The 26,563-nt window shown below is 34.6% G+C and overlaps 1 protein-coding gene across 2 annotated transcripts in view; it reads left to right on the top strand.

Moving 5' to 3' along the window:
• ARHGAP15 (Rho GTPase activating protein 15) overlaps positions 1 to 26,563 on the top strand; it is a 597,249-nt gene that overhangs the window by 227,883 nt on the left and 342,803 nt on the right. The gene's annotated exons all lie outside the window — the stretch shown is intronic.

Raw genomic sequence — 26,563 nt, 5'->3', positions numbered from 1 at the left:
ATCAACTAGATAGGACAGTAATAAGATGTGAGCTTTCTTAGTTTCTAGTTAACATGTTTATAGCATTCAAACTACGTAAAATCTATTTTTTTTATAACTACTTAAGAATATATATGTGAAAAATTTGGATCACAGTTGAGTTTCTATGTAATAGAAGTAAAGATCACAAATCCATAATAACAATAGTGTGCTTGTTTGAAAAAGGCCTCATAAGAAAAATAACCTTTTATGTTGAGATCAGAGTTGTAGGTAGGGTTGATCATAAACTTAAAATACCCCAAAATTATGCATTTGGGAATCATGTTGCATTTTTTGGTGTGCATTTTCTTTGAAGAATTGAATTATCTAGTCTGTATTTTTTTAGCTTAATTCTTCAAATAGTTGTATGGAAATTGAAATCAAATAAGCTTTAAACCAAAATTTAAAATCTGAAGAAAAGAAAACCAATTGAAAAAAAAAAAAAACACCAGTTATGTAATTATTTATTCCTCCTGAATTTTAAAATAAAATATATAAAGCATGACTTAGATATTTCTTTGTCTTCAGCAACTTCTTTTAACTGTACTCTGCTGTCCTGGTGTTTACAGCAGTTTTCTTAAAGATATTTTGCAAAATATCATTTATGTTTGTCACGTAACTGGCAGGTTTGGGGCTCTATCCATCAGCTCTGAAAATGCTTATTGTAGCCAATGTGTGGTAGTAAATTGTTTAGTTTTACCTTTTGTTTTTAAATAAAATGAAACATGATAGAAAAAGAAATACACTTTAGTTGATTAGACATTCCATAGCAATCTTAATTTCCTTCAGCATTTCTTCTCTATCTCTTGGGAAATCTATGCCTGTGTTTGCCATGTGAGTCTCTCCACTATTTGTGGACACTGAGGCAGAAAAAGAATTAATTTTGCTTTATCAGCTCCTCTACCTTTGCTGTCAATAAATTATCTCGTCCATCTTTTCAAGGGTCTGACCTCTTGCCTTTCCTACTGTTGAAAAATGTCATTTTATTTATCTATATCCTGGTTACAGTTTTCCTTTCATTTGCCACCTTTCCTTTCTTATCATTTTGTACCCCTTTCACTTCATTTTATAATCTTCTCCATCCTGTTTTGAATCTCATGCAGCTTACCCTGTATATTGCTATTCCTTATTCTTGATTATTTTTGTATTTTCTTGTTCATACTAATTGGCTCCATTTTTATTTCCAGTATATTTATTACTAAGTGGCATTCATTGCCTTTGGGCATACGTTAATTTATCTTTCAGGACTTTCCATTTGCTCTCTGCGTCTTTTCTTTATATATTTCTTTTTGCAACCTCCATTTCACTTCACTTTTCTCATATGTGTTGGTGTATTATTTTTGTTGCTTTTTTAATATGCCTTCATATCTGTAATTCATGCTTCATGTATTATTAGGAGGGTATATAAAATAAACCACTGTATGTTTGTCACAAACAGCATTACTTTGGATCATCTAAAAATAGATTTAGATTTGCTGTACTGCAATTTGTCAGCCACCTTCTTTACAGCCATATTATAAGGTTTACCTAAATAAATAATTAGAAGACAATTTTGAAAATTAAAAGGACTATAGATATTCTAATTTATGGGCCAGAGAAGTCAGGAAAGGGGAATTTATTGGAAAGTGAATGAACAAAATATTAAACATATAACTTATTTCAGGAGAGATATGTTTAGGCCTTTTGAGCTATTTAACAGATGAAAAGGTGATAACCTTTTGAGCTATTTAATTGATAAGAAATATGTATACATATACATATCATTTATATGTCTCTATCTTTTGTACCTATATATGTATATCTTTTATACATCTTTTATATATCTTTTATATACCATATATATATAATCTTCATACTTTTCTATGCTTTTATGTGCATATTAAGTAACATTTAAAGCCAGATATACTTTCTTTAGAGAAGTCCTTGAAAAGCATGAAACTTAATGAGGCAAATAAAAATGTACCATATTGCAGTGCAATGTGATAACTATTGTATGTTTAAGTAGAATTATACTAGCATGAGATGGAAGTAAAGAGATACGAAGAGTATCTTAGAAGATTTCCTAGAATAAATGACATTTCAGCTGAGTGTTAAAGAATCATACACACATTGCCACCTGGAGATGAAGGGAAGGGACTCTTTGGAGATATTAAGCTATGCTATAATTTAAAGATAAGCTTCAACAGGAAGAATGGCAAGAAATGAAATAAATAAATAAGTGTATGTTTTATGAAGAAATTTAGATTATCCCTTGGTTCCGTGGAAGTCATTGGAAATTATAAGCAGAGAAGTGGCATAATCAGATTTGATTTTTTAGTACAGATGAAGAAACTGTGGGCTTGGAAGTACCATGGCAATTCTGGGTGGTTAAAAAAGTAATAATACCATTGAGAGACAATGTAGGCCCAAATTGAGGCAGAAACTGAAGGAATAATTAGAAAATATACGAGTCATTTAAGGGTTCAATCAGGAGAATTTGGGAATGCTTGGACATAAGCAAAAGAGAAAGTAAGGGAGACAGCATTTTTCAGTGGAATTCAGGACGACCTATTTAATTTAAATAGAAGAATAAAAGCTTGGAAGTGGTTGTCTATTAAGTCCAATTTTATCCAGATAGATGGTCCAGTATCCATTGACTATTTCTTTCACAGCTACCTTATGACGGTAGTTAATTATGATTAAAAGTTGATTGACTTAAACATATAGTCAATGGGAAAAATAAAAGTAACTAAATATTGGACTAATACTTTCTTTATTGCATAAATGAATAGTGACACAACCAGTCTTTCTAACATGAAGCAAGGGAGCCCAAAAAAAAAAAAAACAATAAAAAATATTGCACAGACATTCATGCAAAATGAACACTGATGGTAGTAAATTCTAAAAATGGCAGAATTTGGTTCTAAATCAAATGCAATTTCCACATTTGCATACTATGTTAGAAAGCATCTTATAACTATGTTCATAGTATATTGTTCAGCTCATTTCCATAATCTAATTCAGTGATACTTGTGTTCTTCAAATAGTATTCACTGATCATATTTTATCTCTTCTTTATTTTAAATTGTGGTTCTGTGAACTATAGACCACATCAGGGAAAGATTGTAAATATCATAAATATTATGCCAATTTCCTTAAAATGGCAAATTATGTAAAATTTATTCTCTACTTTTTCTTAGAAGAACCAAAAGCAGACAAACCTTTCAGCTTAAAGGTGGATTTTAATGCTTTTAATTACAAGCATGAATTTTTAAAAATCCTTAAATTTATTAAAAAATAATTATTTTAAGAAGATAGTCATGGAATATACAGATTTTTATTTTAAAGAGACTTCAGTTTGGTTAAATTTCTCCTACAAACTTGTAGTAATTGCTGGTTGAATTTGCAGTAAATAATGCAGGTATTTATCGCATCAATATAATATACTATTAATTCATGCTATGTTTATTTATTACCATCAAAATGATGATTGTGATACTATATTGAGACTGTCATGGGGACAAAACACTGTACAAGGTTCTTTGCAAAGACCATTTTATGTAATTCAACAACTTCTTGGAGAAAGAAGGCTTATTATTATTATTATCATTATTGTCATTGTTGTTACAACTTTTTATTCCTTTATTTCCCAGAAATTGAAAGTCAGAGAGGTTATATAGTTTGCCTGGTACTTCTCTGATTGCAAATGTAAATCCTGGATTGGAATCCATATCAGTCTTCTAAAGCTCATGCTCAGTCCTACTGGGATATGCTGTCATAATGTGAAAGTAGCAGCACTTTTTTTTTTCTTTTTTTTTAAAGAGAGAGAGAAAGAGAACAGGCTTGAGCAAGGGGAGGGACATAGGGGAAGAAAGAGGGAGAGAATCTCAAGCCTACTTTGCACTGAACATGGAGTACTAAGTGGACTCCATCTCAGGACTCTGAGATCAGGACTGGAGCCAAAACCAAGAGTCAGATGCTTAGTGAACCACTCAGTGCCCCTCACAGTAACACTCTTATTTTGGGGGCAGTAATAGGCAATAGGCAAATAGGGAATAGGTGTTAAACAAAAGAATTCCTATTTGGTGCAGAAGAGCTACATTATTTTATGCACCAAAAAAAAAATGAACCCTAAGAACCCCAAGGGATAGTAACATGAGCCTTGAACAACAAACAAGACTTGTGTAAAGACATCAATGTCCTGAAATGCGTTCAGCCCATGTTTTCCTCTTTAATATCTAAACAAAAAAAAAGTCATTAATTAATTATGATTCTGATATATATATATTTAAAATATTTTATTTATTTATTTGACAGACAGAGATCATAAGTAGGCAGAGAGGCAGGCAGAGAGAAAGGGGGAAGCAGGTTTCCTGCTGAGCAGAAAGCTCCATGTGGGGCTTGATCTCAGGACCCTGAGATAATGACCTGAGCCGAAGGCAGAGAGACTTAACCCACTGAGCCACCCAGGCACCCCTGATTCTTATATATTTATATATTGTTTTTTTTGTTTATTCAGCTCACTTCAATAAGCCTGTTGTATCATAAGCCATAATGGTTATATTACATACACACACCCATAGTTTTTTAAATTATTTGATTTAGTTGTGATATCTTATGAAATGCTATAAGAAATTTACTGTGGCAAACAGGTATTTATGAAAAAATTTCGCAATTGAAAGATAAAAATCTTTTGTGTCACTTCTAAAATTAATTGATCTATTAATTATAATATGTAACTGGAATTCTGAACTTTTAACAAGCATCTCTTGAATGAAGAAGGTGGGTATGTTCTACTCATGTCCATGGTTTGTACATACCCACAGAAACTTCACATTCCTCTCCCCATTGACATTGTGTGATATTTGAAGCAAGTGCTGCATTTTCTTTCATTTATTCTTTTCTCTTTTATGGTATCCTATAAACCCATGAGAAAAGTGCAATCTTTAGCTTTTCCATGTTTCAAACAATTATGCAAGACAAGAGGCCCTTGTTTCCTTAATCGCTACTTCTTTTCTCCTTTGAATATCTTGGCTCAAAGTGACTATCAGGATATTTGCATAATATCCTTTGCTTAATTTGGGAGAGTAGGTTATTGGTAGGAGGAGGAAGCTGTTTTCATTTATTTGTTGTTTGTTGTTTGTGGTAGTGGTGTTTTGGTACTATAGAAACCTATTTTAGTCTGCTTTTGACGAAGAATGTTATTAGACATAGAAAGTAATAAAAAATCATTGATTAAGTAAATTTCTGAAAGACATATAACAAATGAGGATTACTTGGTGAGAATCAATGAAGAAAGAGTTTTGTATATTATTCAGTGATCTCTGGAGTTTCTATATGAGATTCTAAGCTGGCATATCCATCCCCATTCCTCTCCCCACACACACTCACATGGATACAATAGAAATTAGTACATTCAGGGGTGCTTGGGTGGCTCCGTTGGTTAAGCATCTGCCTTCGGCTCAGGTCATGATCTCAGGGTCCTGGGATTGAGTACTGCATCGGGCTCCCTGCTCAGTGGGGAGCCTGGTTCTCCCTTTCTGCTGCTCTCCTTACTTGTGCTCTCTCTCTCTCTCTTTCTCTCAAATAAATAAATAAAAATTTAAAAAAGAAATAAATACATTCAGCATAGATAAATACAGATTTAGTTTGGTGTAGTAGCAGTTTAGGCACTAAACCCAACATTCCATTTTTCTTTTTTTTTCTTTTTTTCCCCCAAGGCTAGCTTAATCAGTACAAGGAACAGTGCAGGCTCAATGTGAATGTTGGAATTTTGACTAATAGGTTTATGAAAGATAGGGCTTCAAATCCTTGTTTTGAGAAATTTGTCTTTGATTGAAACATGGCATTTTAACAAATGGTACACTCGGTCAACTATTTTATGATATTTCTGGTGAGCTACTCTAAAGCAATCATTTATCTGTGTATTGCCAGGGCTGAAGTCTTCAATGAAAGCTTTCAATTTGTGCATCCTATTACCAGGAATGTATCTGGAAGTGACTTAATGGTTTATTTCTTAGCCCAAACTGTTAATTTTATTCCTTTGACTTTCACAAAAATACCATTAGTCTTTCAAGAATAAGGACTAAATATTCTGTGTCACCAATACCATCCCAGCTTTTAGTTAATTCAGGTATATGTATGTGTGTGTGTATAAATTTGAATTTCAAAAATTGCTTATGGATAAATTAAGATGAACAAAGGAAATAGTGAAGACACCACATTACTTTGGGTTTTTGGTAAATTCTTATATAATTTTTAAATTACACATTCCAAATGGACTCAGAAATTTTTTAATTGTTGTTAAGGTTTAGAAGATTCTTTCCTTAGAACTTTTATACATAATTTAATTAACAATTTGATGAATGGTATGAATATTTGCCTCAGAAAAAAAATGCACATAAAGAATTTCAAGTTGTTGGGGCACCTGGGTGTCTCAGTGGGTTAAGCCTCTCCCTTCAGCTCAGATCATGTTCTCAGAGTCCTGGGATCAAGGCCCACTCAGGCTCTCTGCTCAGCAGGGGCCTGCTTCTTCCCCTGCCTCTCTGTCTACTTGTGATCTCTCTCTTTCTTTGTCAAATAAATAAATAAAATCTTAAAAAAAAATAATTTAAAGTTGTGGAATTCCTGAAGCTCATTCATGGGCCTCCTTAGAAGTCTTCAATCCCAACATTATATCAGTTAGTATTTATTAAACACCTACCATTTTTTTTTAATTTATTCATTTGACAGAGAGGAAATCACAAGTAGGCAGAAACAGGCAGAGAGGCAGGCAGAGAGAGAGAGGGAGAAGCAGGCCCCCAGCTGAGCAGAGAGCCCGATGTGGGGCTCGATCCCAGGACCCTGGGATAATGACCTGAGCTGAAGGCAGAGGCTTAACACACTGAGCCACCCAGGCACCCCAAACACCTACCATTTTTAAGAGAGTTTGAAAGGTTTAGTATACAAAAACAAATGACATACTCTTGGTATTAAATAAAGCATACCCTACTGAGAGAGCTACACACTTGAACAAACAACTGTATTAAATATATATATATATATATATATATAGAGAGAGAGAGAGAGAGAGAGAGAGAGAGAAGTAGCACATACTTTCCCAGGACTATTTATATGCCAGATAACTTTATAACTTCTTTTATATGCTTATTCATCTAATATCCAAGACCTTGTTAGTCAGGTATTGCTATTCTCCTATTTTTTAGATGAGGAAATTGGGACAGAATGATGATAAAATTTGCTTAAAAGAACACAAATACTAAAGTGGCAGAACCAGGATTCAAAACCAGGTAGTGTGTTTCAAGAATTCATGCACTTAACCATCCTATTTGCTGCCTCTCATAAAGATATAACAGAAATGTATAGAGTGACATGAGATGACAAGGGGAAAGATCAATCAATCTTGATGGTAATCTAGGAAAAGTCTATGATGAGCACATCAACTTGAGTCTGGCATTGAAGAAGGAGTAAAAATGATATATAGCACCTAGCTTGGGATATTTTCTCCTTTTAAAAAAGTGATTTACCATGCTAACTTTATCATTAATAAATTTCTATGTCTCCTGATGAAAGAGTAAAACGTAATAATAATTGACTTATTCATGAACAAGAAATCCCAAATAGATGAAACATTCTTTAGACCTAGCAAAGCTGCAAAACCATTTCACTGAGGTTAAACGATTATTAGAATCATGGTTAGCTCTTAAAAATAGTCCCATAACAATAAATCCCAAATGTTGTATATCTATGAGGTAAAATTATCCTGTTAATCACATATAGCTGGGTTTATAATTGTGTTACTTCTCAAACAGTTGGCAAAGGGCACTGCAAATTAAGTTGTTGAAATCTATTATAATGGGTGAAATAAAAGCCAGTGGGTAAGAAAGAACATATTTCCTAAAAGGGAACATGTTGCTCACTTCTTACTTAAAAAAAATGGGTTATAAAAATATTATAGGTGGATTATGGGATGTTGTTATCAGAATGTGACATGTTATGTAGTGCCGCCATTAGTAGATGCCTGCTCTCGCCAACCTCCCATCCCATTCCTTTCTCCATAACAACCCCCCTCCCCCCACCAACCCTGCCTGATCCACTATGGAGATGATCCTGTTTGGGACTGGAACAGTAACTCTTACACACGAGAGAATCAATCTACCCTGTGGCCAGAGTAGCTACCTATTGAAAGAGTTGTTCTCGGGGCACCTGGGTGGCTCAGTGGGTTAAGCCTCTGCCTTCAGCTCAGGTCATGATCTCAGGGTCCTGCGATCAAGCCCCGCATCGGGCTCTCTGCTCAGCGGTGAGCGTGCTTCCCCCTCTCTCTACCTGCCTCTCTGCCTACTTGTGATCTCTCTCTCTCTCTCTCTCTGTCAAATGAATAAAAATAAAATCTTAAAAAAAAAAAAAAAGAAAAAAGAAAGAATTATTCTCCCCCACCAGATTAATGACTTCTCTAGGACAGGTACAATACCTTCTCCATTTGCATAATCTCAGAATTTAACACTGTTAATGAATATTTGCCAAAAGAATTAATGACTAAAAGGGAGCAAAGATTAACAGATGAAGGCCATCACAACTTGACTACAAGGAAGAATCACTCAGGGATCCAAATTAGTAAAATAAAGCAATGAACAGCCACAAGTTAGACAGAAAGGAAATGTGGCTGGATGTGTTGTATACACATAGATGTATACCTTACAATGTATTCTAAATTATTTTCAGGCAAGTACTGATAATATGACAAAATTTATATTTTCTAAAAGCCAGATGCTTATTTAACTTTAAGGCTAATGTTCAGCACAGTCACACTAAAATGTGTGTACTACTATTAATTGTATTATTAGCATTATGCTAGAATTAAAACTCTCTACCTACTGGTGTTTGGAAATGTCATTGGTCTCTCCTCCTCTCTTCACTTCTCATCCTGCCATTCCTCCCTAGAGCCCTATTAAATATGAGTTTTCCAAATTCTTTTTTGTGACTTTTTATGGTCTGAAAGTAAGTAATCTGATTGGTGATGAAAATTCAGAACAACATAGCCAAAATACCTTGGGAGTCAGAGTTCTGCCAAGCACTTAGGAACTAAGAAAAATATACTCTCTTGCACATGTGGAATGCTGAGGGGAAACTGTGCAGCTCACTCGGTGTTAGAACAACAGTGCCAGAGTATCCAGTGGTGACATGCATAAAGACATGACCTCGCTGGAGCTCCCGTGATTTAGAAATGAAACTTTAGACTGCCCTGTGAAAGTTGAAGATGCTGTTTCTTTAAGAAAGAATGGAAATTGTGCAGACTTTAGGTAAGACAGCAAACTCACTGATACCACTGCCATGGTTAAGTGTCCTACTGAAAACTTCTATCCGCACTCTGGCTCTAGGGAGTTCATTCTGGAAGCCCAGAACAGTGAAACGCCGACTAAGAACCCAACTTCTCCAAACATCGATTAAATGGATTTTATTTTTCTTGTTGATGAGTGCTTGGAGCTGGGAGTGCCTTGGAAAAGCGCAAACCCTGCTTTAAAGAAACCCTGTTGGCAAATAACAACAGAACAAGTTCACAGTTTTAAGTCTATTATGCAAAGAAAGAACAAACGCACATTCGGTAGGACCTAAAGTGCATATCCGCCCATTTTCCTTTCTGATATGTGCAGAGTCCACATTTTCCATTGGATACAATCGAAACAGATCTTTAAACTCGTGATTGCTAGGCACTGCATGACTTTTCATACTATAGATCCCTTCCGATATGAACCCTTTAGAATGCTAAACCTGGACAGTTGGACTAAAGCAGTTTGAAGATAAGTTCAGGACAGAAGAGTAAAAAGCTTTTCATTCACTTTAAGCTAATCATGAAAATCAATTAACCAAAATTCCTCATTCCCAGAGCAGTCTATATAAATTTGTAAATTTGGGTTTTACGTCATTTGGATGGTTTGTGGCTTGTCCCTGATAGTACCTCCTGAACAATGTTCAAGTCTATCAGTCGTCATTGAATAGAATTCATTCATTGAGGCCTATTGTGTCTGGCATGTATGAGGTTCTTAAAATCACAATCCTTGACTGTGAGGGGGGTTTTCTAGACCATGGGCTAAGGGCATTTATTTTCATTAATTTCAAGTATATATGTGTTAAGACTTAGAACACACAGAAAAACATTCAGGAATGAACATATACCATGGAGGCTAATATTAAGCATTAGAAAATCTGATCTTAATTAGATTACTTTTAAAAGATATATCACAGGAAATCTATTAACATTATGATATATTTTAATAATTTAATTTAGTATTTAATTATTCCCCATTTTCTTCTCACTACAACTCTCTCACTTTTTTATGTATTTTTTTGAGCTTATTAAAAAAGGTGTAACCGATCTTAGTCTTAGGTGAATATTTTGAAATGTTGAAAGTCTAATTTAATAAAACATACTTTCCCACTCTTGAAAAGCATTATTTCTTTGCTTTTTAGATTACACATATATGCATTAAGGTCAGATTGCCAACCCCTAAATACTGTTTTTTGTATTGTTGGTAATGGTAAATATTTTCCTATAATCCCTTTGAAATAGTTTCCTTGGGAAGCCATAAACTGAAGAATACCAGCCCATTGGCTTGGCATTAACATGAGATTCTGCTCTCTTATGGGGGAAGGACAAGTTTTGGATTTCATTTATAAATGGCATATATGGACTACTTTCCCTGACATCTAATAAAATTTTCAAAGAGAGGATAATTTTAATAAACTGTGTCTTAAAACATTTGGATAAAATTGTAATCCTATAAAGAATAAATACTTTTTTAATGTATAGCCAATATTCAACTAATGAAGTTGTATACAGTATAGCAGAATTTAATATAGGAAGAAATGTTAGTGATCATTTATTCTAGTTTCTTGTTCCAATTAACATACTTTAAAAAATAACTCTGGAAATGTCAAGAACAAAAAATTGCTAACACAGTTTCAGTAATTTTTCTTTGTGATTAAGAAAGATATTATTTTGTAACACATGATTACTTTAGGAAAACCAGAGAAAAAACGTACAAATAACTGTTTTCAAAGCATCCATTATTAAATTTATTACATAATAAACTTATGTTTTTCCTTTCTACCTTTTTCTTTAGAAACCTATTTTTATCTTTTAAATTAAGATCCTATAGATAATTTTGTTTTCAGATTTTCTTTCACTAAATTTGGAGTATGAAATTTCCAAATCACTAAATATTTTTTGAAAAATGATTTAATGCTATATAGTTTTATGATAATTAATATTACAACTAGAATGTCAAAGAGGTTTGAGTTGGGGTTTTACATTAATTTTAGAGCAATAAATTAGGAAGGTATTAATGGCATATATGTATATACGTAAATATATGTTAGAACACATATGTATATATATGTAAATATATACACACATATGACTTTGCTTCATAACTTTTCCAATCATGACTTTAGTACTTTTATACTTCAGTCTTCTCAGTGCATTTCTCAAAGGCTAATTCCTGGAATAATCCTTAAAAATTGCCTTTTATATATCTACTTTAAATCTTTCTGGTAACTTTTCCTTTCACAACAAACATACCAAAGTATTATCTCCAGTTAAACAATAATAATTAATTTAATATACTCATTATATCATAATATCTAATGACTAGATAACTCTAGCTTTAGAAATAGCCTGGGAGATAAATACAGAAAGGAAAACAAACAAGCATTATGTACTAAGATTTATCAGAATGTTGAAGGTTCCCCTGAACCGTGGGTTTGGATGTGTGTCTTTGGGAGATATGTTTTAGTTCAACAAAGCAGGTGATCTGATAATAGTGACTAATGCGAAAATGAGATCATAAAGCCCAATTTCTAAGATCTTTTAGAAATAATTTGTGGGTTATTGGAAGCTCAAAGCCACTCTTGAGTCTGGAGGTATTAAGCAGTTCATTAAACAGATATTAAAGTACTTCTAAAACTTTAATAAATAAAGATACTTTTCTATAAATCTGGTTTGGTATTAAGGCTAATGTTATGTATCCATGTTACCTCATGGCATATTGAGGTCAATTCCCAGTTATCTATCCAAAATGGTAATGCAGTGTATCAAACACATTTTCCTTTCTGTTCTGACTTCTCTCTCTGATAACACGGGTAGTTTATAAAAGAGCCATAGTCACTCGTAGTGCCTTAGAGAAAAAGATATATTCAAAATCAATGAAAACCTCAAATCACTCAAAAGTATCATTTTAGCTAGTTTTTTCAACATCTTCTTGTACACCATCCTTTACTAGTTCTGCTAAAAGTAGAAACATTGATTGATGCGTTTTATCTTCTTCTCCCTCCACTGCTGCCCTCCAGCAGAGATTGAAGAGAAAGAAATGCCCTAGAGTCAGGTTGCTTGAGGGAATGAAGTCAAGGACTGGAATTATATTCACAAACAAGATAATCGATCTCGGAAGTATTGAAATTTGACTGCACAGGAGAAATAGAACAGATAAGTGATAAATGTTACAGTTTGTAAGTCAGATAATTTAAAATATTGAAGGGAATAGGCACACTATATGATGGTACACATAATGAACCTTGGAACCATGACTTGGTTAATATCTGGTTTTGTTTTTTAATAGAATGGAGATATCAAAAATTCCCAAGTTATAGCAACCTCGATGGCTTGTTTTGGAAATTTTGATTTCCAAATAGATGCAGATTAAAAGCAGAGAAGATTGATTATCTCATGTGCGTACAAGTCTCTGATACACATAACAAAAGTACACGTAAGAGTGAGAGTTGAGAACTCAGTGTGTGCACCACGCCATGAGTAAATCCTCCTCTAAACGCACATTTTGCCTGTTGGTACTGATCAAGGCTGCACTTGAAACCACAGTGAAATGATTCATGCTGATCATTAACAAGGTCATTGCCAGCCATTGTATAAATAGTCAGCTTCACTGTGGCCTGGTTTACAAAATTCTCTTTTTAGCGTCCTGAAAAAAAAATCTGAATTTCTTATTTTCTTCCTTGTTTTGTCTTCTGCGAAGACATATTGTCAACTCTAGAGAGGAGTGAATGACCAAAAATTCTTATAAAAGTTAAATTGAAGATCAAGGAATCCAAATGACAAGATTTTCCTCCTTAGAGAAGATACGTGCACTTCAAAATGCTAGTAGGAAAACAGAATGACTCTGTGTTTTTCAAAGAGGTGAAGGAAGTCAATATAGGCAGGTACACTTTAAAGAGGTTCTTAGTCCACATCCACTAAACAGATATTCATGGTGCCAAGAACTGGGTGCTCATTTGCAGTCCTCAAAAATATGCAGTGGAATAAAGCAAGAAGAACAAAATTGCCCATTTTTGTAAGGACCTGCTTTATGCACAAATTTATACTAGGTACTTTGCAAAAAAAAAAAAAAAAAAAAAAAAAACGGTAGAGGAAAGAATGAAGATAAATACACAGACCTCTGATTACGGCCTTTGAGCAGATCTAATGTAATTGGAGAATTGAATATGCATGTGATTGTGTAAGCAAAACAGATTAAGTCGATTAATAAGGAGTACTAATATATTATAATGATATGTTAGTACTCTGCTTCTTATTAGTCCCCTGCTTAATCTGCTCTGTTTAAAGTAACAATGTAGTATAGTGGAAAGAATGTTACTTTGTGTTTTCCTTTTCTGGCTTTGTTACAAACATATAGACTGACCATGGGCCAATTGTTTAATAGCTACCATTGATTTGTTGCCTGGGTGATTTACATACAGTGTTTCATTTGATCCTCACACCTACCCTGTGATGTCCATAGCATCTTGACAATACAGGTGACCGTAAGTCTAGTTTTCAGGGATAGCCTCGCTTTATCCCCATTGTCACAGCATACTTATTTGCATCCTCTTTTTACCCTCAAGAGTGTCCTTGTTTGGATGATATATTGAATTGATGTGATGAGAAATGTGATAGACATAATTGAGCAAGTAGTGAAGGCAGATTTGATCCAAGGCTGTTGATGGCCAAAGCCCATACACATAATTCTATCTTTTCTCTAGTTAAATTGTTTCACTGCTTCTTTGTGTATAAATAAAATTAAGTCATTAAAGTAAATGATCTCCAGGATTCCTTCCATCTCTAAATTCTAAGACTCTAACTTACAAAGAGACAAATGTGTGGGCTCATGATCCTGGGATGAAAACTTTATACCAGGGCTAACAAACAGAATTGGGAAATAATGAAGGAAAGAAGGGGAGATAGAATGGAAGATTTAACACATTATTCAATTTATAATAGAAGTATAGCTCTGAATGGTTAAAAAGTCAGCCTCTCTTAACAATTTGTCTGGCAAACAGATAGCCCTTGACATAAATTAAGGGAAGCTGTATTTCCCCATATCTTCTGTGTCTAGAGCATGAAAAGATCTGACATCTTGGTCCTTATATTTTGAAAACAAAAACAAAAACAAAACAAACAAAACTTATGGTAGTTTGCATTTACTTAAATTCTACTTCATAATATAGTGAGATCTTCATTTAAACTCCTTATTTTGCAAAGTATGATATTACTTATAGAGAATTGTTTGGTTCTCCTGTGATTTTAAGATGCACTTCAGTCTCCCCAGATGATTCTATTTTCCTGGGGAAAGTTGATGCATTCCCGTCAGCTTTGACTTCTCATGTTCCTATCTTCACCCTCATCTTATTGGATGTTTGCCATCAATATTAAATTGTCTTAATCCCAATTTTTCCACCTATTGCTGCTTTTGCAGTTGGCGCTGATTCTTATGCCCCTTGAAAGGTACTTGTGTGGCAAAAGACTGAAAAAAAAATTGGCAGTTGCTGTCAGGGTTAATGTAGAAAAATAAATCTCTTATATTGCCAGTTTGGATTTACTTTTCATTTTTAATGGCCCCAACAGCTGTTAGAGGAATCCTCCACTTCCTGCACACTTCCATTTTTACAGCTGGTACTGCTTGACTGGTTCTTGACTTTGGGGGAGCGGTTCCTGGGTGTTTACACAGTGATTTACAGACACCCGCTCACGATAGACTCTGACCATCCTTTAGCTTTCTTCCACAATTTTCCCTGAAATTGGATGATGTCACAGTCACCCCACCCTTCACCAGTTTTAGCCATGCCAGTGTTTCCTAACAATTGATTCTTTTCTCATTGAGCATGCCGTGTTTTGAAAAGTTTGGATGGTTTGGTAAAAAAAAACACATTAAAAGGAAGAGATACAAATGAGAGTTGATTTTCAATTTAGCAAAATAAGCAATCCATCCTTTTTGGTACCTTTCTTGGTATCTTTTCCTTACTTTTTTTGAAAGTACTCCTGACCATTTGCATTTGGATGCTTCACTTCTTTAGAACTCTTTCCCCTTTCCCCTCCTCTCCTGTCCTCAACTCTCCTCTCCTCTCCTCTCCTCAGAGAGATTATCCCCAGGGGCACTAGTTTCACCATCTGTATTAGTTTCCCAGGGCTGCTGAAACAAAGTAGCACAAACTGGTGCCTTAAAACAACAGCAACTTAATGAAGCACAGTTCTGGAGGCTAGAAGTTAGAAAACAAGGGGTCACTGGGGCCATGATCCCTTTGAAAACTGAAGGAATCCTTCTTTGCCTCTTCTGGTTTCTAGTGGATTGCTAAGAGTCTGACGTCCCTTGACTCCCAGCTCCATATCTCAAACCTCTGCCTTCATTGTCACGTGACACTCTTCCTGTGGGTCGTACTACATAGTGTTTTCTCTTTGTGTCTGTTTCTGGGTCCAAATTTCCACTTTTGATAAGGATATCAGTCATAGTGGATCAGGACCTGCCCTAACAACCTCCTTTTAACTCAATTACCTTTATAGAGATTCTTCTCCCAAATAACGTCACATTCTGAGGTATTAGGGATTGCTATTTCAACATATCTGGGGAGGGGGCAACTCATTCAATTCATAACACCAACTAAGAACAGAATTCTCCTCATGCTCGTTTGCAAAGGAAATATTGACATCTTTCAGAAATTGGGAGGAGTCCAGGGAGCTTCAAGTTCTACTCGTGGCTGCTGTCTTGTCTGGTTGCTCACTTACTCTCTCTCGGTTTGAAGGTTTCTATAGAAAAGACAGAGTCAGACGCAAGACGCTGACCAAAAAGCATTTGCTTAAGTCTTCAGTTCTGATTATAACCAGTATAAGTATTTTTCTAATGTACTATATAAAATTTGTTTGGTAAACATCCTAAAGTGAGAAAAGAAAAACTAAGCTATCCAGCATTGTGAGAAAATACCACCAAGGATCGGTAACTCCAGCCGTGGTTTAATTTTCCCTCCTTCACGTATTACCTGCATTTGTATCAAGGCTGCAGATGATACCAAAGGAGCTTATCAGCCCACAATTTACTTCCTTGTTCCAGTAATCAATAATTTTTTTTAAAAAAAAACAGTTTTGAATGATGCTAGGGAGAGAAAAAAGAACACATTTAAAATAGATAAAGACTTTTTGAGCCAGAACTATTAGAATATTTGCCTAAGAAGCCCTCAAAGTTTTCTTCTGATGACAAATAATTTATGATTGTCATTGCCACCTCTATTAACTTTTTAAAATTTTTCTTATGGAAAATTGAAGAAAATAAAAAGTTTTACTCAAGCAGGTATTTTGGCTCATTTACATAGCAGTAATCTGGCAATGTTTTTATTTGAATGCATCTTTAATTAAAAACTATGGATAACCTTCAGCAGAAAAAGTATCCTTGAGGTCAGTAATAAAATTAAAATGTTTTAGTGTCAGAAAAGAATTATATTTGGAAATCTTCTATTCTAATAATGCAACTATAACCCTATGGCAGATCCAAACCATCTCTCACAGAAGTGCTCTTTAAAAAGGAATTTTGTCAAACATGAAAATTATACAAAATAATTTGTCACGTATTCTATATTGAGCCAAATCCTTGCAGTTCTAAAGCAATTCTCCAGTGTGTTGATTTGATTTAAAGGGTGGGGGGGAGTTGATTCAGGAAACTGTAGAAAAAAAAACAAAACAGTTAAGCCAGTTGTTCAGACAAAACCAGTAATTATGTGTCTAAATTATTTTGCCTACCAATTCATTTGCTTTGACATCACACAGACCTAGTCTTATTCGCATATGGTAGCTGCTACAAGACCACAAGGTATATTGCACACTGAGTTACTAAACAAGTTACAGTGGGCAAATCTGATGAAATCGGGATTCTAGGGGCAGCATTACGAGACTGTGTCTTACAGTGAATGATGAAGTCTTTATAGCAGCTTTAAAGAAAGGAAAAGTATGGAGAGGAAACTGAAACTCACGGCCACCTGTGTGCTCTTCTGGGGTCACCCAGGAAGGTTCTTGCTGTCCCCATGTGGCAAGAGAAAGGTCATCATTAGGATCCCTGAGGTAATTAAACCTTGCAGATGACTATGCTTCCACTTGGAAACAGTTGCACAGTATGTAAGTGAAAAATAGTCTACAAATTTTATTTTAGAATTTTATTTTAAAAATTTCAGGACATTTAAACACACATGTTTTGATTTTTTTTTTTTTCTCTTCGTTGATTTTTCATGGAGTTGATGGAGATAAAAAGATCAGCCTGGCAGCTTGCTGGCATGGAACTGGAGTGTTTAGGGTTTGTTTTGCCTTTTTGCAAGATTGGTCCACAAGAACTTTAAAAGGAGAAAAAGACGATGCAAATTAAATACGTTAGAAACGTATGTCCCATCTGTTTTTATTTCATTTTTAGAATAAGGTTTTCATACCTTCTTTTATTTTTATATTCTATGATACCACACTATAATGTTGGCCACCTCAGAGACAAACTAAATTAGCTATCCTGACCATATGGAAAGGAAAAGCTTTACCAGCTAAGGAAACAAATTTAACTCAGGCAAAAAGGCCTATGTGTTTTAGAGTTTAAAAAAAAAAAAAATGCTGCTAACTACATAGTAGGGGAATATAACCCACCTGCATAAGTAAAATTCGAAAAAGAGTTTGGGTATTCCAAAATAGCTGCCTCTTTTCCTGGCGTCATTCAGGAATCACCCGTATTTGAAGCATACTTCTGTTGTACGCTATCATCTGGATTTATTTGTAAGTAAGCATAATGGAAGGCATGGAAGTCCCTTGAAAGGTCTACTGCTCCTTCACTCAGTTGACTTCAAACAGAATTAAACCTAACCTATCTGGATGTACCTTATCCCATTATCCCATTATTTAAAAAAGAAAAGAAGAAGAAGAAGAAGAAGAAGAAGAAGAAGAAGAAGAAGAAGGGAGAGAAAGAAAGAAAGGAAGAAAGAAAGAAAGAGCTTTAAAACATTTCAGAGAAAAAAACTTTTCCCCTAATGTCCATTCCATAGACAATTGAATAAGAAGATGTAGCTTTATAGAAAAAGAGATTTTTTTTATTTCATTCTACAAATGCCAATATTGTAAGGCATTTGATAAAAGCTCTAGGCTACCATTTTATTTTACCTGGAGAGAAGCTTCTCATAATTCACTATTTAAAATTGATGGCTGCTTCAGAAATCTCCCAATCTGAGGTTTTTGTATAAACCACAGTGAGGGAACAGAGCTCACAGAGGTCAAGCATGTGCTTTCTAACCACACAGAGAAGAGGAGTTCTGCCCCAATCCAAGGCTATTTCAGATTGACATGTGCAGTTATTTACAATGATTGAGGGCATCAAGTTTTATGTACAACCTATGAAGAGAAGATAAATAGATTGGTGGAGAAGATTCAGCTAAAAAAAAAAAAAAGAGTCAACCAAAATGTTTGCTGTCACCTAACTGTAACTCAGCACGGTTGAGCTAAGGCCAATCAACTTTTAGAGTACTGAAGTTAAAATTCACTTTATTTTATCCAAATAATAGCTAAACTTATAAGTGAAGGCATATGTGTTGAGAGTTTTTCTATGGACATTGAAATGTCTTTTTTTTTTAATTTTTTGGATACTCCTACTGGAAGGCATTTCACCAAAATGCACACTGATTACTAAAATTACCTGAATGTATTCAAGATGTGTATCCGTGTTTTTTCTGTACTTAAAGAGGTGGAATTACAGTAATAGTTCCCTTTCTCAAATCATGGGACACTCAGTGTAACCATTATCAAGCCTGCAAGATAACTTTCTGACTCTCAGACACCAAACTCACAGAATAGCTTCGAAGTGCCCTGTATTTCTCCTAAACCTAAGCCACTTAATTTGCACCAGATAAAATAGACTGATTAATCAAGCAAAAGTAATTTTGGCTTAGAAGATGTCTTTAGGCACACACTGATAATAGCCTTTTTAGGTTTTCTCCAATCAATGTTTGTATTAATGGTAAGAGTCCAGAGGAGATAGAAGCTTAAGCACCAGGCTGAGACCATCTCAGTCTCAGTGGCCATCTTTGACAGTGGAACATAGTGTTAATGCTCTGAACTACATAAATAAATACTTCCTCTCTATTGTTTCTTGGGACTTCTTAATGTTCATAGTCAACTCTAATCATTGTCATGGTCTTGTTTATGGCCAAGCATAAAAAATGAATGGTTTCCTTACAACATACATGATGTAATTCACATTATCGATGAGGAGAGGAAATGCCGATGAATTCCTCTAGATGTGTATTACAAGCTGAAACCACTCAGCCACCAACACAGAGTGGGATATTATTAAGTAGACCAAAAATGGCCATGGGTTTTTCCAAGGAAGAGAATCGTTAAAAATCTAAATAGATATGGCTGAATGTGCTATGTGTATTCACTCTGACCCAGAAGAACATGCGGTATGTCAAAAAGGTTTTTTTTTTTTTTTTTTTTTTTTTTTTTTTTAACTTAGAGTTTGTTCTGCAGTTGACGAATGAACTTTTTATAAAACCTATAGGGAAAAAAAAATTGTCTTGGATTAGAAGGAAGAAAAAAAATCAATGCCTACTGATGACCCATGTTCAAGAAGTTCTCTTATTAAAAAATAGACTTTTCTTCAGGTAACAAAAAAGTGAAATATGTAGAAGGAATAGACTGGGGTTGATCCTTTGTACTGTTTTTCTTTCCCCATGTGCCCAAAAAGGGTCATTGGGAAACAAACAAAAATATTATGGAAAGACACCTTGTGCATACATTTATCTCTGTTCTAAATGGCCAAGTCATCTTATAATTTTGCACAGAGCTTATCTATTCCAGAACACAAGTCCATACATAACAATCTCATTACCTTGCCATATAATATTTAATCAGAATAATTATAAAACATTAATCAATAGGAAAAGATGAGTTGCAAAAGAAACAACATAAGAATTACACATTTCTTTTTGCAATAGAGGAATTTCATTGACTTAATTAAGGTAATTTAGGAACACCTATGAATTTTGAGGGAACATAATTTTTACTTAAATGTTCTTAACAACTGCTAACAGGTAGCAAAGGTTTTTGAAGAATTAAACAGGATGTAACAGTCTCAGTTCAGGAATTTCCTTAACATCTGTCATCAGATCTTATCTTTGATGACTTTATACTTAAAAAGAATAGTGACTCAATTTTAAGAATATTGATAATATGAATGCCAATTACTGAACACCCACTATGGGCCACGTCCATGCTTTTTGCATTTATTAATTCACAGAATTCATAAAATAAGTTGATGTTTTGTTATCATTGACATTTTAGATGAAAAAACGATCACACATCTTAGATGAAAAAAAACCTAACACATATGAGCCGAAGCTCATATAGCTAGTGCCTCACTAATGACCAGGTGTGAAGCAGGCACAACACTAGGCCATTAATAAAAACGAATAGATGTTTCCAAAGTAGGAAAAATTAAAAACATCCTAGTAATACTTATTATAAAAGTGAGAGAAAAATGTTGAATTCTTAACTGTCATCCAATTCTTTTGCCTCTACCCTTATCATGGGGTGTGAGAATATACACATTGTCAGGTGCTATGTTATTGAGTAGACAAGAAAACAGCCATGGGATTTTCTAAGAATGAGGATAAACACACACACACACACACATATGTACACAATAATAAATAGATATTCAGAAAATCTCTTCAACAGCCTCACTTAGATGCTTCAAAGTTTAGCTTACCCTTTTCTTTCTAAAATGTACTGTAGTCAACACTAAGCTAAATGCTCACAGCTAATATTCCACTTTCTGGTATGTCTGAACTATTTTGTGCCTCACAGTTGAGTGGAGTGGTTATAAAAGAACGTTTTCATTTTTTCCCCCCAAACTAGTTATATCATTTTTATGTATAGAAATACATGATTTAATTCAATAGAAATATATGATTTAATTCAATATTATATGAACTGATGACATAAGAATGTTCAAAGAAAGGAAGCTATTGTTTGTATGAACACCAAAGGTGAATGCTTTGGAAAGACTTGATAAATGAGTTGCTGAAAGAAATTACTCCAAATTAGGTATGGGCAAGACAACAGTAACAAGTTGAAAAAGAAAATCTTAAAGAAACCCCCAAAAACAGGAGGATTCTGCACTTCATTTATTTTGTGTGTATCATAGAATTTGCACTCTACTCCAAAGAAATGAAAAATAGAAATTCTAAATGTATTACAAAGAGATTTATGGAAGAGATAGAGCAAATTTTGATACTCAGACAAGGAAAAGCTTTGACTAAATGAAATATGTGTTTTTTAAAATTTAACTTAGGTAGGTGATATGTATGTATAATTCTATAATAATTCCTCACAACTTTTAAAATTAAGTATCAGTCCTAATTGCTACAGATAAGAGTATTTTTAAATGATGATTAGATCTAAATTTGATAATTATTTTGTTAATTTGTAATTTAATTCTATGTTAATTCTATGTATTTAGTTCTATGTATTTAATTCTATGTTAAATGTAGATTAAGAATCTACAATCAAATTTTTCATAAAATTCATTTGGAATTTTTTTAAAGGTTTAATTTGATCATGTTATAAGGAACTAAAAATATCTGCATGAATACTTTTAAACCTCTATTTTATCGCATGCCAAATGGAGAATTCACCTTTTTAAATTAAATTTTTTTTTTTTTTTTTTTTTTTTGCATTTGGTAAACTAGTAGTTTAGAGAGAGGTTCAGTCTAGGTAGTCCTTTACAAGTATCTAAGTAGATTGAAACATTTTCCCATATGCCTCACTCATTTCAGTTTTTAAAAGGAACATGTTGAAATTTGTATTTTCCTGCTTTTATTTTTAAAGGCATCACTTGTTTTGCAAATTGTGTTCAGTATATGTTTTCGAAACACAAAAATGACACGATTCTGTATCTCGTGTGTTTACTAATAATTCCAGGTCTGCACCAGATGGTCAGGTGAAAATGTGATTATGAGGTGTGCGAAGATGGTCCCATCTCTCTAATACATACCTTTCCAGGTTACTTGTGCGTCTTTCTGTTCATGAATTCACTTTATGCCTATCCTTAGAGGTACTTGGAGAAGCAACCTCATATCACAAAAGGTCTAGAAGAGGAAAAGTTCTCTCCTTTAACACAATCGCTATAAGTGGTTCTCCTTGTTTTGTAACAATCAAATAGAAAGATGTCAACATTTTTCCCTGGCAGATTGAGAAGTTTGATGTTGAAATATTGGACTCTGTGTGTGTGTGTAGAGCAAAATTAGGTAAGTTTGCTATTTAGTAAGTAGATGCAAATTGAGTCATCGGCTTACTGCATCATTTTGGGGGGAATAACACATGGGGCAGACAAAGCGAAACCCCATCCAGGTGGTGGAATTCCCTGCATATTCATTTGGGTTGAAACTTTCAAATGTCAGGTGCCTGGAGAACTCATTTAATGAAAGGGTTATTTCTGCCAACCAGTTAGTAGTTGATTTTTTTTTTTCACCAGAAGTTGTGAAATATTATTTATGTATGTAGAAGACAGGGGCTTCCTGCCGTTGTTGTTTACTTGTGGGTTTGGGCAAGTTTTCTCCTTTCCAGAAAGCAAGTTTTCTATAAAAGCAACTTTGCAACAGCCTTACTCCTTTTGTTTGGTACCCCAGGCAAAGAGCTTTTCATGGCATTGAAATCATTTTCATTTAAAAACAGGGAGCTCAGATGAACCAGTTCTTTATTGAAAATATAAAAAAAAGAGAGAGAGAGGGAGAGAGAGGCAGTAAGGTATCCTTGGTTAACTTTTTAGTTATTTAAAAGTAGCTTGTTGAAGATTGAATATTTCTATGTTTCACTAGAGCCTTTAAATATAAAAGAGATATGAGACTATATCTGACACCATCAGGCATATTATATTAAAATTTATGAACAACTTCATCAAAAACCACTTTCCCTCTCCTGCATAGAGACAGATTTGTTCTGACATAAACGTTACATGGCTGGTTGCAGCCTCAGATTAATGCGAAGACCCTGGCGATTCCTTTTAGACGTTATTTTATGAAATAATACCTGTCAGCTGCTGCCTGATCCTAGAAAAGGGGGCAGGTTTTCCAGGTCATCTTGCCATCTGTCAGCTAAAGCTCATCTGTCCCTCCACATTACCACCTGATCTGTGCTAACAGGCCTCACAGGGAGGCCTGCTTCATTGGCCCAGTGGGAACCCGGGAAAGAGACTGTGTGAGGACATCACCTGTGATGCTGAGATTTAATTATCGCTGAAGTGATGAAGATGTGCACGCAGATTGAAATGCTTTTGAATAAATTCATGGAGCAGGATATGCTGTGCCCCCCTCACTCCTTCCCCCTCCCTTCACTTCTCCCTCTTTACCCCCAGCCCTCAGCCTAGTATGCTCACTGATTCTAACAAAAGCTTTCTGATTCACCCTCAGATAGATATTTGCAAGTACAGCCTTGGAAACACACACACACACAAATACATGCACACGGACACACACTCACACACAGACATCGGGCGTACATACACAAGCACACTAAATATGCCTGCTGAAGTAACCTACAGGGAAGGAACAAACCATGGAGTCAGGAGAAAATGTGCCTCAGCCTTTTACAGCAAACCTCGATTATTTTCTGCCAAAGTTCCGTGTTATCAAATTTTAAAGCCATATTGATTGTTGCTGGCTTGAAAATCAGATTTTATTGTGGGGCCGGCTTTTTACCTACGGTTTTACTCAGCCTGTGGTAACACCAGTACAGAGTTACCTGGGGTCCCCTGTGGAGAGTTAATGCGAGGGTTCACAGTGGAGGTGGAAGTGTGGTAGAACACAAAAGGTAAAGAAGGGCATAGAAAGCCCCCAGAAGCCCCTGGGACTGTGGGCTCCCTCACGCTCTCGGAATCAATACCCTGCACAAAAGTTATTACAGGTCCGGGCCTTTTTGCCATCAAAGCTGCTTAGGCCGTATGTGGCATTAATTCCCTCCTGTACAAAAATGTACTTGATAATCACCTGGCTGAAGAAAGGATTTAGGGCTAGAACAGCAGATTTCCTCACAGATTACAGAATAAAACCTAGTTTCTTGGGATAAATCAGGATAATTAACTGTAGTGAAATATGTTACTTTCATTGGTTCATGTCCGTGTGATACCTTTGTTAGACGCCACCACAGAGAAACAGTAATGTCATTATGTGAGGCGAGATCTGATTTCTACTCTGTTCTAAAACATGCTATGCTGTACAATACAGATTTTTATTTTCTTGGTTTTGGGAAACCTGCCTTTGGTCTGGAGGCCAATTATTAAGCAAGCACTTAACTCAGTTGACTCCTAATTATAAAGTTACAAAAGCAAATGGTACACTACAACTAATCCCCATTCTTGCCACCTTGTGAGCACAACCCCATGGCCCTGATCCACTCTTGACCACAAGGTTGTCAGAGGTTACAAAATTTCCTGCCCACCATCACTTTAAGGATAGGAGACCCCTCTCCCCAAGAAAGAAGATTTGAAACAGCCAAAAAAGACCCAAGGGTTTTCCAGCACAACAGTAAACTGAAATTGTATATTTTCTTTTTCTTTTTTAAGGGAAATCATGAGCAAACATTGCCTTAATTCACATTTCAAAAATAATTACTAAAGATTCAAGACATTTATCATGTTGTCATTGGAACCTGGGAAAGGTTATTCTTGCGGTACTTCAGGTCACAAACAAGAATGTATTATTAGAAACTAACACACAGGCTATCCAAGAGATTCCTAGGGGAAAAATAGAGGTCCACTGGCTTTGAAGAAAGGTGACAGGAATAAATTAGGTAACAGGGGCCCGTAGAAACTTATCAGGCTCTCAGTGGTCAGTTTCCAAAGTAACTTCTATCCATTACATTATGTAGCTCTCATGAGAACATATGGGGAAATCACTGATAGTTGCTATTGTATTTTTCCAAATACTACTATTTTTATTCTCTGAGATGAAGCTTTCATTTTCCAATAATTCCAAAGAAAATTAAAAAAATACAGAATATAAATATGGAAACTTAAAAACTGGAATATTATCTTGTCAAGTCTTTTGCCAGCTGGTCCACATTTTCAACCTTTTTTTATTTTCAAAAACATATATATTGCAATTGTATTTTCTGGAAGAATTATTGTATACTTTGTCAATCAATGTATTATTTGTAGGTTTACACCATTAAACATTCTATTGAGTGTTACGTCCCACCCATATCATGTGAACTTTCACTCAGAAGGGCAAGTTTAAATAATGAGTGTATCCCTTCAATATATACCCTTTTGTTCATGGTCATACTTGCACATATACTCTACTTACAGAAGACAAATGAAATTTATTTTGGATAGTTTTGGATGAATGTGGTTGTTTCAGCAGCTTGAGGTAATGCTATGAAATCAGCAAGTGGAATAGAGATGGATGAGGTTTTAAAGAAGCATAAATAGAAAACTAATGAACTTGCTGAGAGTTTCTTGTTGTTTTGGCTTTTGGAGGTATAGGACAATTTCCGTACAGCATGTGTGGCTCCTCGACGTGATTTTGACCTCTGAGTGACTGGTCTAGTTTTCAACAAAAGTCATCATTTGAGAATTGTCAGTATTCAGTGAGAAAAATGTCATATTCTGAAGCTAACTCATTGAAGATGCATGTCCCAAGATAGAAATCTTGACAGATAAATGTGCTTAAAATCTCATAGTCAAACTTAAAAATATAGGGAATGTGTTAAATATATATAAATTTGAGATGAATATGAAAAAAAGGATTTTTTTCAGACACATCTTAGCTTTTTTCTCCCTTTTCTACCAAATAAATTATAACATTTATATACTTACTTCCAAAAAGATTATTTAATATATGTTTCATTCTAAAGGTCTCTGTTCCTGTTTTCAGTTTTGGATTTCTGAAATTAAAAAAAATTTTTTAAAAGTGACACCTAGACAGCCCAAAAGACCTAGACAGCCAAAGTTAGTCTCTCTTCTGCTTTGTCTAGATTATAAGATTTAGATTATTTTCAAATTTTATAGTCCAGGTACTAACATTTTCAGTATTGCATTATATGCACTAAGAGCTAGGACTTATATCACCAATTGTGATTCATCCTCTAGGCAGGCATCATTATTAATATTACTAAGAAGAATGCAATCTATCCATAATTTATCTTTTGAGAAAACTCTCCAGATAATTTACAAGAAATCTTATGTTATTACTTAATTGGTACTTAAGAAATGCAAAGTGAAATTTGGGGGAAGCC

This window comes from Lontra canadensis, unplaced genomic scaffold (assembly GCF_010015895.1).
Source record: "Lontra canadensis isolate GAN:19392208 unplaced genomic scaffold, GSC_riverotter_1.0 scaffold11, whole genome shotgun sequence".
In the NCBI taxonomy this organism is placed as follows: domain Eukaryota; kingdom Metazoa; phylum Chordata; class Mammalia; order Carnivora; family Mustelidae; genus Lontra; species Lontra canadensis.
Note: the sequence above shows the minus strand (reverse complement) of the source record. Positions and strands in the feature narration are given on the sequence as shown.